The sequence below is a fragment of the Dasypus novemcinctus genome, chromosome 1 (genome assembly GCF_030445035.2).
Source record: "Dasypus novemcinctus isolate mDasNov1 chromosome 1, mDasNov1.1.hap2, whole genome shotgun sequence".
In the NCBI taxonomy this organism is placed as follows: domain Eukaryota; kingdom Metazoa; phylum Chordata; class Mammalia; order Cingulata; family Dasypodidae; genus Dasypus; species Dasypus novemcinctus.
The window spans coordinates 65777132-65791355 of record NC_080673.1 but is presented as its reverse complement, the minus strand read 5'-3'; the positions used below and the strand labels follow the sequence as shown (position 1 = coordinate 65791355).

At 33.4% G+C, this 14224-nt stretch overlaps 1 long non-coding RNA gene across 1 annotated transcript; it reads right to left on the bottom strand.

Annotated features, from left to right (window-relative positions):
- Positions 1-213: 213 nt before the first annotated feature.
- On the bottom strand, positions 214-13516 carry LOC139439379 (uncharacterized). Its single transcript, XR_011649304.1, has 3 exons — positions 13432-13516; positions 1522-1644; positions 214-407 (listed from the first exon to the last, which is right to left on the bottom strand). It is a non-coding gene; the product is annotated as an uncharacterized lncRNA (long non-coding RNA).
- Positions 13517-14224: the final 708 nt, after the last annotated feature.

Below are 14224 nucleotides of genomic sequence, written 5' to 3'. Positions count from 1 at the left end.
AGGTTTGTCATCCTCACCTGGAATATTATGGAATCTAAGAAACAACGTTCTTCGAGGCAAAATTCAAACACAGGACAGACTGAAACCTGAACTCATGCTTTTTCTCAAGCAACAACATAGTATTTCTAGAGAAGAAAGGAATTGCCACTGAGAAATCTTGTTAGGAATTACATTTTATGCAGACTACCAAATAATACTGCTCTCTGAGTTTTTATTTGATTTCAGATTATCTTATTATTTCATACTGAAGTGATTTGCATGTTGAATATACCCAAAGTTTTAAACTTGAGAAAGATGCAAGGAAGCATGGACTTGGGGTTGGAGTGCTTGGGTTTAAATCATGTCCTTGAGTCTTATTAACTCCATGAACTTAGGCAAGGTATACCATCTCTTCACAACCACGTCATCTGTAAGATGGAGAAAATAAGAATTCCTCCTTAATAGCACTATTTTTAGGATCAATAAGCAAATATACTAAAAGTGTTTATATAGAATCTGGCATATAATAAGTGCTATATGATACATATTATTGTATAAAGCAGATTATTTCATGTAATTTTTCCTACTCATGATAAATAGCCGACTATTATCTTTCTTATCCTTTATCATTTTTAATAGCATATTACATGTCTTGGATCAACCTCCCTGTAAGAACAAAATTGACTTCTTCCCTTTACAATTGAGCTCTGCCACAGAAGGAGGGAGGAGTTAAGAGTTAGGGTATAGGTGAAGTATCTTGCCTAAGACAGGAGGAATGACATTTCTTTCATTGCAAATAGGGGAAAAGAGTAAAATGGATGAATTCACACAATTATTGGTTTTAAGACTTCTATTTACACTGAGATAAAAAGGAATATTTGAGGAGAACAGAAAAGTTTGAAATTTCAATTGCAAGAAAGGAATTATGATTAGGGTAACAATAGAACTGATAGTAATGATTAAAGATCAGTTGAGGCTCAGAGTTTTGATAAAGGATCAGTAGGAGCACTAATCTTGTTCATGAATATTCTTTAGCAGTAATCATCAGTCCAAGTCTTGACCAAGAGCAGGTAAACGTGTTGTTCATTCAAGGATGAATGATGCTAGACTTGCACAGCTAAAGGTTAATGGGAAAAAGGACACGGTACACTGGAAAGTGAGATCAATTTATATTTGTTTACAATCTTACCTTTTTTTGCTTAATTACAGCATTGCAATAATTCTGTTCCCTCATACTTTTAATTTATATAATTTTCAGCTTCACATTGTATTAGTACTTATTTCGAAGAATAGACAGTGTTCTCATTACTATTGCAGTATTAAAAAATACCCCTAAGCCTAACAAGCATACAATAAACATATTATATTATACATGAATTCTGTAGGTTATGAATTTGACCAGAAAACAGGGATAAGCTTTGTTCAATATTGGGGCCCTAGGTGGAAAGACACAATGACTGGAGGTGATTCCATGATTAGGGACCTGGGATTGTCAATAGATGTTTTCACCCCTTCACTCCCATGTTGGGGATTGATACTGACTGTCAGCAGGAACCTCAGCTGGGCTGTGGGTTGAACACCTCCATGTGGCTGCTCCTGGGCTCTTCATGTGGGCTAATTCGAGATCTCTTACAAATTGGGGCTGGGTTCCAAACGAAAACAACCCTAGAAATAAGGTAGAAGTATATTGCATTTATATTATCTAACCATGAAAGCACACAGGGTCACTTCTACTTTGTCTTATTGGTCAAGGCAGTCTCAAGTTCTGCCGAAGTCCAAGGGAAGGGACACAGACCCACAAATTACGAGAAAGTATTTCAGTAATTGTTTAAGAAGATCAAGCAGGTAAGATATTGAGGAAAACACAGTATGCCACAGCCAGTAACCTTAATTACCATGTGTAACATGTGTTAGGAAAAAACATACTTAGTTTGATAATAAAGTAGGGTCATTATGTGTTCTGCTTATTATTTACCCACAGCACCGTAACATAGTGCCTGACACATGAGATTGTTAATAAATATACACATAATAAACTAGTAGAAAACAGCTATTCTAATTTACATTATTTTCAATATAACTTTTGGAATGAAATCCATTTTTAACTTAGTTGGATTTTAAGTGGCAGCAACTTTTACTACTATTGTTATTTTATAACTACCAATTTCAAGACTGTATTTTCATTTTTGGAGAATATTTTTCCAGGAGGGGAATAGTATAAGGTAGTTTTTGGATCTTTATTTGTAACCAATTAAAAGGCTTACTAAATATTGTTTAAACTAAATAATTTTGATCTCTTTCTTTGAAAAGGGAGGTTTTGTTTACTTAGTCCCATAGTATTATCTTGTGCATATATGTGTGTATATATATAAATATGTGAGGAGGATAGGTAGTTGTATATAATATATATATGTGTGTGTGTGTTTGTTTAGGTGTATGTATACCCTTTCTAGATGGAGGAATCAGAAATAGTGGGTACAAAAACAGATAACCGCCCAGGAAACCAATTTCTGAAATTTATTCTCTTCTTTTTCACGGAGGTCTCATAATTCATAACCAAAACTTACAATAATTTTCATATATTTTTTCTAAAATATTTCATTTTGTAATTTCTATATAGTGAAGATGAAAAAAAATTCAATTTTCATATCGTCTTCAGATAACTTGTTAGAAATAAATTATAAATTAGTAGAGCTTAACTGTTTGATTTAAGTAAAGAATATAGATACAAGTATTCAGCCATGAGTATGCAGTGCTATGTCCTTCAAGGAAATCAGAACACAAGGTGGTAAAACATATATTAGTATCTATTTAATAGGCTGAGATACCACTTCTCTTTGATGATATGCATAATCCATAATAGAGTTAATATAGATATCTGCTAAAAACCTGAATAAGAATAAAGTACCATATTTTAATTTCTTTACAGCTGTAGAGCTTTTACATTTTATGCTGTTAAACTATGGAAGAATCCAACTCCCTAATCCTACCAAACCTTAGTTCATCAGAAACCATACGGGAAGGTAACATTTGGTGCCCTAAAAGTTTTCCAAACTAATTCAAATTTTATATATTTTGAGACATCTTCATACATCCTACATTGAAAAAAAATGATTTGGATGTTCAGAAATGCTCTTAGTTAAACTATTTTTAAATATAGATGTATAGGAATTTACATGTGTACTATTTTTCAATCTTTTTTTTTTATCCTCTCCTCCCTTACGGCTTTTTGCATGCTGTCTGCTCTCTGTGTCCATTCGTTGCAGGCTCTTCTGTGTTGTTGCTTGTCTCCCTTCTTTTTTTGTTGAGTCACCTTGCTGACTTGGCTCTCCACAGCATCTGTGGACTGGGCGGCACTCTGGGGCATGCAGGAGAGCCTGCCTTCTCAAGGAGGACTTGGGACCCATCTAAGGGAACTCCCATATGGTAGACAGGAGTTCATGTGATTGAGCCACAGCCGCTTCCCTTTTTTAATCTTTTTTATGATCAGTTTTTGAGTATTATAAAATTTAGCCACAAATTTTCCAAAATCCTATGCAATTAAAATGGAAAGAGTGAATTATTGTAATTCATCAATATGCAAAACCTTCACCATACTCCCTAGATTCTGTGGTGTCATAGTGGAATGGATTTTCATAATTGCTTTTGATAAAAATCAAAGGTTTGGCAATGTACATTCTAGATGTTATGATAGAAAGAACCCCTAGGAGAAACTTAGAATTTCTGTAGATAATTAATATATTTTTGTTGTTATCGAATTTGTTGCATTTGCAATTTTGCTCTACTCTTTATAATCTGATGAGCTGCATGTTTTGTTACCAAAACAGATATAATATTTTAAGTTTAGATATAATATTTTAAGAACTCAAATCAAAAAAATTAAAACTTTACATCTGTAAAATGTATTTGAGTACAAACTTTCTCCAGAAAATCTCAAAGATATGAGGAAGAAAATAAATCTTGGGAATTTATCAAGGACACAAATAGTCACACTTCTTACTTTGAAGTAATCAATAGTAATTCTAAATTAAGTATGTATGTCAAGTAGTTCTGTCTTTAATATTTTTTAGATTGAAAATCTGTATAGTAGTCGAACCATGCCTATATATTTGTAGTAATCTCATTATATTGGCATTCACTTATTTTGGACCTATCACAAATAAACTGGAAAGTTAGAATGATCTGATTTTCACATAAATAATAATAATTATATTCAGACATCAGTGTCATTATATATATACATATATAACATATATAGCATTTATATAATGTCTATATGCACACCATATATATTAATATGTGATATTTAAAACCTAAGAAAATATTTACATAACGTAATATCCTTAACGACATGTAGATATAGGTTTATATTAACTTATGCCAATTGATGTCCAGTAAAAAACAATGAAAATAATTTTTAAAATAATATAATCTGAAAGAGAAATGGGAAAAATAGATTTGGGTATGAATTAGCTTAGTAATAGACTAATTTTTCCACTTCCATGGCATACATGTGCATAAGCTGGGAATAACTAAAGCATAGTCTATGTAAACAAGGTAAAGTAAACATTCACTGGTTTAAAAACCAATAAGTACATTTCAGATATTAACATAGCTCATTGAGTCTTGAATCCAGAACAATCATCTATACTAAAAAATTAACTGAAAAATTCTTGTGCTTAACTGAATGTAATGTCATGTTATATAGATTTAGTTTTTATCATACACTGATAACTAATTTATGTTTTTAAATCATGCCAATTATTTGCCTCAGGTTTTCCTTTTGCTCCCCTGTCCTCCTTTGCTTTCTCCACCTTTTTCATTCTTTTTTCTCCTGTTCCTCCTTCTTTGAATTCTTCTTCCTCTTATCCAAAACATGAATGTTAAACTATATCTACATATGATAAGTAACCTTATCACCTTAGCTGTGCTCAAATTCATTGCAATTAAGATTTTCAGTTTTGCTTATATTTGAAAAAGTTAACATATTTCTCTTTAATTAACATTGCATTTGTAAATATTTAGACGTCAAAATAGTTTAAAAATGAAATTGTTAATTTAGCTTAAAGATTTCTAGATTTTTTATAATGAATGGTTTTAAATATACTAACCAGTAAACATTCAAAAATGCATTTAGAAGCACTTGACTCATTTTTTCCCCTGGTCAGGAACAACTGGAATTTTTTTCTCTCCTAAAGCAACAATATTGCATGATATATTTTCACGTTTTTCTTTTGTTTTGTTTCACAGAAAAGTCATGCAAAAAATAGTTTCCATATACCCATACCCAAACCCATACTCCTTATTAACAGCATGCATTAGTGTGGTTCATTTGTTAAAACTGATGAAAGAATATTCAACTTCAAGTTTTAATCAAGAGTGAAAACATGAAAGTTAATAATTTCTTAAATACTGTATCAGATGCCATATCACAGTGCATCCTGGCGAGAGTCTGAGCTAATGCTAGCTTCTTAATCAACTGGGAGAAGAAGAAGACAAAAAGCTCAAAAAGGTCAGTATAACACACTGCTTATTCAATATACTACATAGTAATTTAGTAGCTGGAAAGAATTAATACGTTACTCTGTTTTGTTTTGTGTTTATTTTTAATCACATTGGCTGTAGTAACTTAAGTCTTTCATGTTGTAGCAGTTTGATATGGTTATGAATTCCAAAAATAGACATTGGATTATGTTTGTAATCTGGTCTATTACTGGGCATGATTGAGTTATGATTAGGGCTTTAATGGGGCCATGTCATTAGGACTTTGAATCTCCACCCCTTGGTGGGGAGGACTCACAGATTAAAGGCATGGCAAAGGACAGAGTTGGAGCTTTTAATGTGAGGGTTTTTCATGTTGGAGTTTGATGCTAAAGACTTAAGCTGGAGCCCTGAGAAGTCAGCATGCAGAGGACAGAGAAGCCAGCCCTAGGAAGAAAGGAATCTTGAACCCAGAGAAAAGCAAGCCCCAGGAACGTAGGAACCCAGGAAGCCTGAACCTTCAGAGTCGTTGGCAACCATCTTACTCCAAATAGACTTTGGTGAGGGAAGTAACTATGCTTTGTGGCCTAGCATCTCTAAACTCCTACCCCAAATTAATACCCTTTATAAAAACCAACCAGTTTCTGATATTTTGCATCAGCACCCCTTTCGCTGACTAATACACATGTACTGTACCTTTAGATACCATCAATATATGATATATCACAATTACACAGTTAATTCAAGAGTTTCTATCAAAAATAAAAACAAATGTCTATTTGCCTGAACCCCCCAGACAATGAAAGCAAAATATTTCAGTGATGTGTTTTGTAGATCTTTGCATTTTTCCCCATAAAAATGGGTTTTCCAAACATGGTAGTGCTGTCTGAAAAGTCAGATATATTCAAGAATATATAAAATGTTGTTATGATATTAAATTGTGCAGAATATAAAATAAAATAGACATGCATATAAGAAATAAATTGTATAAGAAATAATTAGGAACTTTACCTTTACATTATTTAAATCTTTAAATCTGATTTTCTTTCATTTTTTTCTATTTTAATTTCTTTTGCTTTACATTATGGATTTCTTTCATTGGGTAATTAATTTATATTTTTAGAGGAGAAGGCACAATTGTTTCTGCTTTTAATATAGTAGACCATTTATGTTTCAAGGGAAATATATAAACATAATTTAATAAATTTTTATACCCGACTCTTTGGGTGAGCAAATTTATTCCACAAAGTAAAATTACCCATTTAGCTCATAGAAAAAAATAGATTGAATCTGAATTAATTAATTTACTATTAATAAAATATCTTATTTCTGATAGCTTTTACAGTTAGGATAAGAGCTACTTTGTCAAAGTACAGATGTCAGTTATAGCGTTTGAACACTGGCTGACAAACTGTCCAGCATTTCCTGTCCAGCATTCCTCCCTCTCTTTATTCCTGCCTTGGATTGATTGCACTATTTTTTCCAGTTTTCTACTACCTCTTCAATAGACATCTTTTGCATCATGACTTGATAATGAACCAAAATCCAGATATCAATTAGAGGCTAATTTTAGGGCTCTGTAAAGAAAATCACAGTCTGTTTGGATTATGTTATGATGCCTAGGACAAAATGCATGGGCCTCCTTTTCTGGTGTTCATTTCCCAAGTTTAACAAATCAATATCCCCCTGTAGGGGATGAGGAATGCTATTAACAAATTGACTTGTGACATTATGGTAAATGTACTTAAGTATGACAAATATTTGTTGAATTAAACATACAAATCATAGCATCAAAAAATTGAAGACATTGTTTTCTTTGTACTTCTGGATACTGATATATATAAAATATAGTATTCCTTTGAAAGATTTAAAGCTGAAGTCAAAATACCAGGAGCATGGCCTTCAAGATTCAACCCTTTTTGAATTAATTCATTAATGGATTTTCTTAACATCCTTTTAAATTTGTGAAAAATATGTAATAATAGAGCATAGAAAATAAACCCATTCATCATTACATTACCATCCTGTATTTCCTCTACTTTTATAAAATTAAATAGGGTACCATTTATTTTGTCTAAATAAGAAATAAAGCAATATAGTGAAATAAAGTTTTCTCTATTTTCTAAATTAGCATTTAATAGTTACATAACATTAACTGTATCAGATTTTCAGGATACTGTTGTAAATATATGAAATATGGACATAATAATATAAACAAATAAACCAGTTGGCAGGAAACAGTGCCCTCATTTGTTATCATATTAGCAACAAAAAAGGTGGGAAATTTCATTAATTTAAAATACTTGCCCTTTGAATCTCTCCTTCCCTAGCATGTCTGGACTCAGTGAACAGTAACTCTATCTCTGGTCATGGTGGGAAAGACTTCGTCACTCAATACTATTGTTTTTATTTTCCATATATTAGTTCTTACTCTATGTTTGACTAAAAGTGTAGGAAGGAGAGCACTCCCCAAAGTGTCTCAAAATTTGTTCAGATTCTAACTGGGAAATTACATAATTCATGAATTTGAGGATTAAAAGAACTGCTTTTTCTAAAATCTCCAAATTGTGGAGTCTAGACAAGTGTCTTGGACTAATATTTTAGCCAATATTAGAAACAGGGATTGGTCATTGATTTTTCATTGCCTATGTACAGAAACTTCCATAATCTGTAAAATGCTCACACCATGTAGGGAGCTTAAGGGAGTTATATACAAGAAAGAGAAATCAAAAGAGAAATAAGGTACCATTTGATTATTTTTGAGAAGACATTATTTTGGAAGGAAGAATCTTTTTCATGGCTTTACTAAGGTGAATTGGGGTTCAGTATTAAGCCTGACCCTGAAGCAGGACTTTTAACCACAAAGCCAAAATTCAAGTCAACATAAAGACCTTTTTAAAAATTTTATTTTTCCTGTCCAGCATTCCTCCTTCCCTTTATTCCTGCCTTGGATTGACTGCACTATTGTTTCCAGTTTTCTACTACCTCTTCAATAGATATTTTTTGCATCATGACTTGCAGCTTCCCGTTAAAAGGGAAAGTCTATTTTCTCACCACTGAATCCGGGCAGGCTGGCAAATACAGTAGGTGAATCTGATATATCAATTATGAATCTAGATCTGAACTGAGGCCTGGGTCCTTCCCATTATCTCCTTTGAATGCCAGACTCTGCCAAGAGAACAGGTCTAGGCTATTGTGGTAGAGAATTATGTTTAATGTGGAGCACAACCAAAAGATATAGGCTGAGGCCATCTTTTGTGAGCCAACCCCATGCCACACAACAGAACCTGTGATCAATAGAATCACCCAAATGCCTGTAAATTTATAGGAAATAATATGCATTTGATGTGTTAAGTCACTATGTTTTAGAGTATTTCATTATACAGAAGGAGCTAAATGATTCAACTAGATGCCTAGCTCCCATTCCTTTGTACTACCTCTCATATGATATAGCTGAGGCTGTTCTACATGAAGTAACTGATGAACATACAACCTAGGCATGATCAACCAAGGTATTCCAAGTTTCATTTCAAAAATGGATTGGGGAGTGGATGAAGCTGAAGAGGTACAAGGTCTTGGGTTCAATGACCAGTACCTTCTAAAAAATAAAAAAAAGAATCAAAGCTGGGCCAGGAATTTTTCATCACAGTGTTTAGGAAAGTCCTGCTCTTTTTGATGAGTTGTTAACAAATTTTAGAGGCAATCTGAGAGACAAAGAAGCAATACATCCATGGCATTACCTCCAGATATGGGAGAGAAAGAACACTCAGAATACCACTGGCATTTTTTTTCTTGCTATATCTGACCCAGTACTGAAACCAGAACATATATATATATATATATATATATATATATATATATAAACTGAGGCAAATATGATTGGAGTTTCCATTCTAACAAAATATCTCTGAACAATACAGAACTTATCACCAGCTATCTAATCACATGGGAGAAGGGATTTCAAGAGATTGCTGCCGGGGTGATACCTTGGTCATCCAGTACTAAGGAGACAGACCTAACTCAGTAGCAGATAATAGAGAAAGTGAAAAAGTCAACACAGAGCATGCACATATGTCTCTTAATGCACAGAGCTTCCTTTCCAAATAAACATATCCTAAATCACATTTTTAATGTAAACTATCTGATTAGAAATCACGTTTCTCTCTTCAGTAGGAGCTATAATTATTATTATGGAGGAAGAGGATCTGGTATTATATAATTAAAGATGGTTAAGTATTACCCCCTCCTCATAATATCATAATACTCCTTAGCTCCTCCCACATTATTAGGCATTAATATTGAAATGTTCAAATTGCATAGATTTCTCAAACATAAAAAAAGTTAACCCTTCCCACCAAAGTCTATTTTGAGATTATAATTTCAATTATGTTATCTCTGGAATGAAGTGAAAGAAGTCTCAGTCATATTTCTCTAGATTTCTTAAAATTATAATTATACTAATCTGTATTTCCATATACCTTTGTTGATTTGGGTGTGTGGAGATGTAAGGAATGCCTTAAATTTTAAGCTTCTAGACCAATCAGGCATCCTTGCCAATTGTGTACCTTCATGATAAATCACTCTGTTATATTAAAGCTATATGACAACATTAATCCATGTCAGATATCCATAGATAATATCTATAAAATATTTGGCACCTTTTATGAACTCACATGTGGAATATATTGTGCCTTATTTTATTTGGGGGTCAGAAAAATATGTTTAAAAATGTCAAGAAAGATGAAACACAGAAATGTTCATTTTTAAAGTGTCTAATTTAATGAACTACGAAATATAACAAATGGAAAATTTAGTATGAATAGTACTATTAGAAAAACAGGTTTGGCCATATGATTAAACGTTTTGTGTTGAGAAATAAAATACCCAACTAGTAAAATTAACCATGAAATATTACATTCATTTGCTTCCCTAATAAATCTCCCAGTATAAACAAATACTAGAAAGGTAGGCTATTTGTCCAGAAATATTTTCAACAAAGAAAAGAACAAATGATATTGTTATATTCTCTATGCTCTTGAATTCAGCCATGCTGAACATCTTTTTTAAAGAATTGTTTTGAAGATAATTGTATCATAGATGTAGGTATCTGACTCTGTCTATATAGCATGCATTTTTTACTACATCTCATGTACATAAAAGAATGGAAACCAAAATAGAACAGAAATCATTCATTTATTATTTAATAGCCATTTATGTTATGCTATGCTATGCTATGCTATGCTATGCTATGCTATGCTATGCTGTGCTATGCTATGCTATGCTGTGCTATGCTATGCTGTGCTATGTTATGCTATATTGAGTAAAATGAGTCAAAAGGATGAATATTGTATGGTCTCAATGATATGAACCAAATACAATGAGTGGACTATGGAATGTAGGTTGAGAAGGGGAGCTAATGCTGGATATATGGCAAATGTTTAATAACATCAATTGTGGTGTGTGATAGTCGATGGAGTTGATGTTGGTCCATTTTGATGAGGGTGGCAAACATTGTTTGCAGCAAGTGGTCTGGGAAGTTAGTGTTGGCTGGAGGTGGCTGGAGAATGATGTGGGGAGAACGTGGTGGGAATTTTGGTGGTGAAGGAAGATTGTGATAATGGTATAAATGTGGGAATTTTCTTCTACTTTAGGGTTGGGAGTGTGGTGATACACAGGAGAAAGAGCTAGTGTAGTTTGTGGACTGTGGTTGATAGCAATATGGTGATGCTTTTGTGGTGGGGTGGGAGGGTGCTATATTGATGCTAAAGGTCAGGGAAAAGGAGGAATGTGGGGTGTGGTTTTAGGAGATGTGAATATGATTAAGCATTTTTCTCCCCTTCTTCATTTTCTTTTTTAGTGGGGAGAACGTGACTGTATCATTTGACTGTTCTGTGAATATAGTTATATAGTTATATATATATATATAAATTTTTAATAGAAATTGGTTCACATGACTGTGGGGATTTGTAAACCTGAATTCTGTAGGGCAGGCTGAAAGTTAGAAACTCCGATGAAGGTAAAGATGAATTCTACAGAAGCAGACTGGGTGAAATAAAGATAGAAATTCTTTCTTAGAGCTGAATTCCTCTTAGCCCTCCAACTAATTGGATGAGGAGAGTCCTCCCATTGCTGAAGGCAATCTATCTTGTTGATTGTAGCAGTAATCAGCCATAAATGCAATCTACTGAATAATGATTTAAATCTATCTACAAAACACCCTCATGGAAACCGTCAGGCCAGTGCTTGCTTGACCATGCTACTTGTTATCATAACCCAGCCATGTTGGCATGTGAAATTGCCATCACACGTGTCTTCCTTAAAGGCAGAGGGAAGGACATTAATTTTAAATGAAAATTTAACTGTTATTTAGCATTTTTACATACTCGTTTCTACTTTCATTCAGCTTTGATAATACTTTTGTCAGATCTCAACATAAAATATAGGGCACACTGTAGTGTTGTAATTGTAATTAGAAAACTGAATTGAATTAAAGAACAACAGAGAAAACTGGAAGCAAGAGAAAAAGGAAGGAGAATGGGAGGGAGGAACAAAGGAAGTCATGCTGATAATCCAGACACTCTTCTTTGATGAATACATCTTCCCTGGGAAGAAATAGTGGAGTCATTATTGCATTAAAATTGCACTAAGTACTGCTTGTTTTCTCTTAATATGTGCTCTTTTCCATTGTTTCTGAAATGGCACCTGTTTTATGGCATGTTAAATTTGAAAATGTTTATTTATAATATTATGTTAAAGTTATTTAAATTTTTAAAGTCCTTTAATGTTTCTAAAATAGCAGCACCTATATTATTTTATTTACCTTATTATGATATGAAGAAAATTTTATATAGTATGCATTTTTGATAGATTTTACAAAACACAGTGATGGTTCAGAGACCTCTAATGGCAGAGGCTGAGCAGAGCCTTCTCCTTCTTTCACTAGTGCACCTCTTCTTTTTCACAACTTCCTTCTCACGGTCTAGCTAACTTTCTCACAGAAGTTGGGGCAATTTCAGAAAACATGTACCACTGGATGTTCAAAGCAAGTTATTCAAAAGTTATAAAGATATTCTTAAATAAAATTCTAAGTCTAAACTGTAATTCTTTCTTCATTAGTTATGCATTCTCTCTAAAATCATCAAGGTATTTTGGGTAATATTCATGTAGATTTTTTTTTTAGGAGATACTAGGGATTGAACCTAGGACCCTGTACATGGGAAACAGGTACTCAACCTCTGAGCTATATCCACTCCCAGTGAGAGTTTGTTTTTGCTTTCAGAAGGCACCTGAGATGGAACCTGGGACCTCGTACATGGGAAGCAGGTGCTCAACCACTTGAGATATATCCACTCTCATGTAGATTAGTTTTGAGTTTTTATCAAACAGTCTATGGTCTGTCTTTAGTGGTAAGTTGTAGAATCTGCCTATGTATAGTGGTTTTCATGAGTTGGATATAGTACAATCTGTGTGTATGTTTGTATTCCACATGTATGTGTTTTTGGGGCCTAATAGTAAATCACTATTGTACCTGTAAATGAAAACATTTGTTTTATACATCCTAATAATTATAAGACATTGAGTAATGACTACATATTAAAATTGGATAGCTCTAGAAATCAAAACCAAGATACAAAAAAACGTTAAGCCAGAAAAACATTATTAAATGTTAATTTAAATGCAAGTTGTTAAAAAGTTGTGGAAATTGTTAGCAAAGAGGTTTTAAATTTCAGTTATTATAGTTCATTACTGATATGAATCATTTTCTAAAATTAATTTATTAATTACAGCAGTTAAGTATAATTATTCCACCTATTCAAGATTCTTATTATTACTTTTTGAAACTGAGATAAATTCAGTGGAGGATAATTACCATAACAATAATTCAGCACACATTTTCTGATTTGGTTGGTAATACAATATGTTCTTCACAGAGTCCCTGCTTACACATTAGTCAGTCATTCATGAACTTACCTCCTTGTTCAGTGAGCCCTTCCAGAAGCAATTTAAGGGTAATAATTTTTTCCAAGAGGAACTGGCAGAGGAGATGTCCTTGTCTGCGTTGGATTTCGGTTTCAATAAAAGTTTTAAATAAATGAAGGAAAAATAGAGAAACAGAAGAATACACTTATCATATAACCCTGACTGCCAAGCACACACACACAGGCATGCACACACATTAAAAAGTTAACATCTAAATTACAAAATATAAAACACAGAGATAATGTCTCTTCAAGAGCAGGAAGACTGAAGTCAAAAGCAGACAACTTTATTACACACCTTTACCTTAAAATGTCAGTGGACCACTGAGAAACTCTTGGATACCCTCTTATCACTTTCTGTGCTCCATTGAAAAAGAGCTAGAAAAGCACAACATAGTTATGCCTTCCCTCTTGCTAGAAGCTTTATCTACTCTTAATTACATATCTGAGTTTGTAGAAAGACTAGCATGACACTTAAAATCATTGTTCTATGAATTCCATCCCTGCCCCAGTTGTGTTCCTAACAAAGATTAAAAGAAAATTGTGGGAAGCCATGGTAATGGACCACAGGGGGTCTCAGAGAGCGTGCGCGAGGCAAAACCGCCCGCTTTATTAACAAAGAGACCGCGCCTGTCAACATGGCGACCTTCCTTTGTTTTCTTCCTCTTCCTTGTTCTTCTTCTGCTATAATTTCCCGGGCAAAAAGCATCGCCCCTGCGCAGTACTACTCTAGAGCCACAATTGGCGCGAAGACGTACAACCTATGACAGGCAGCCTAGCAACTT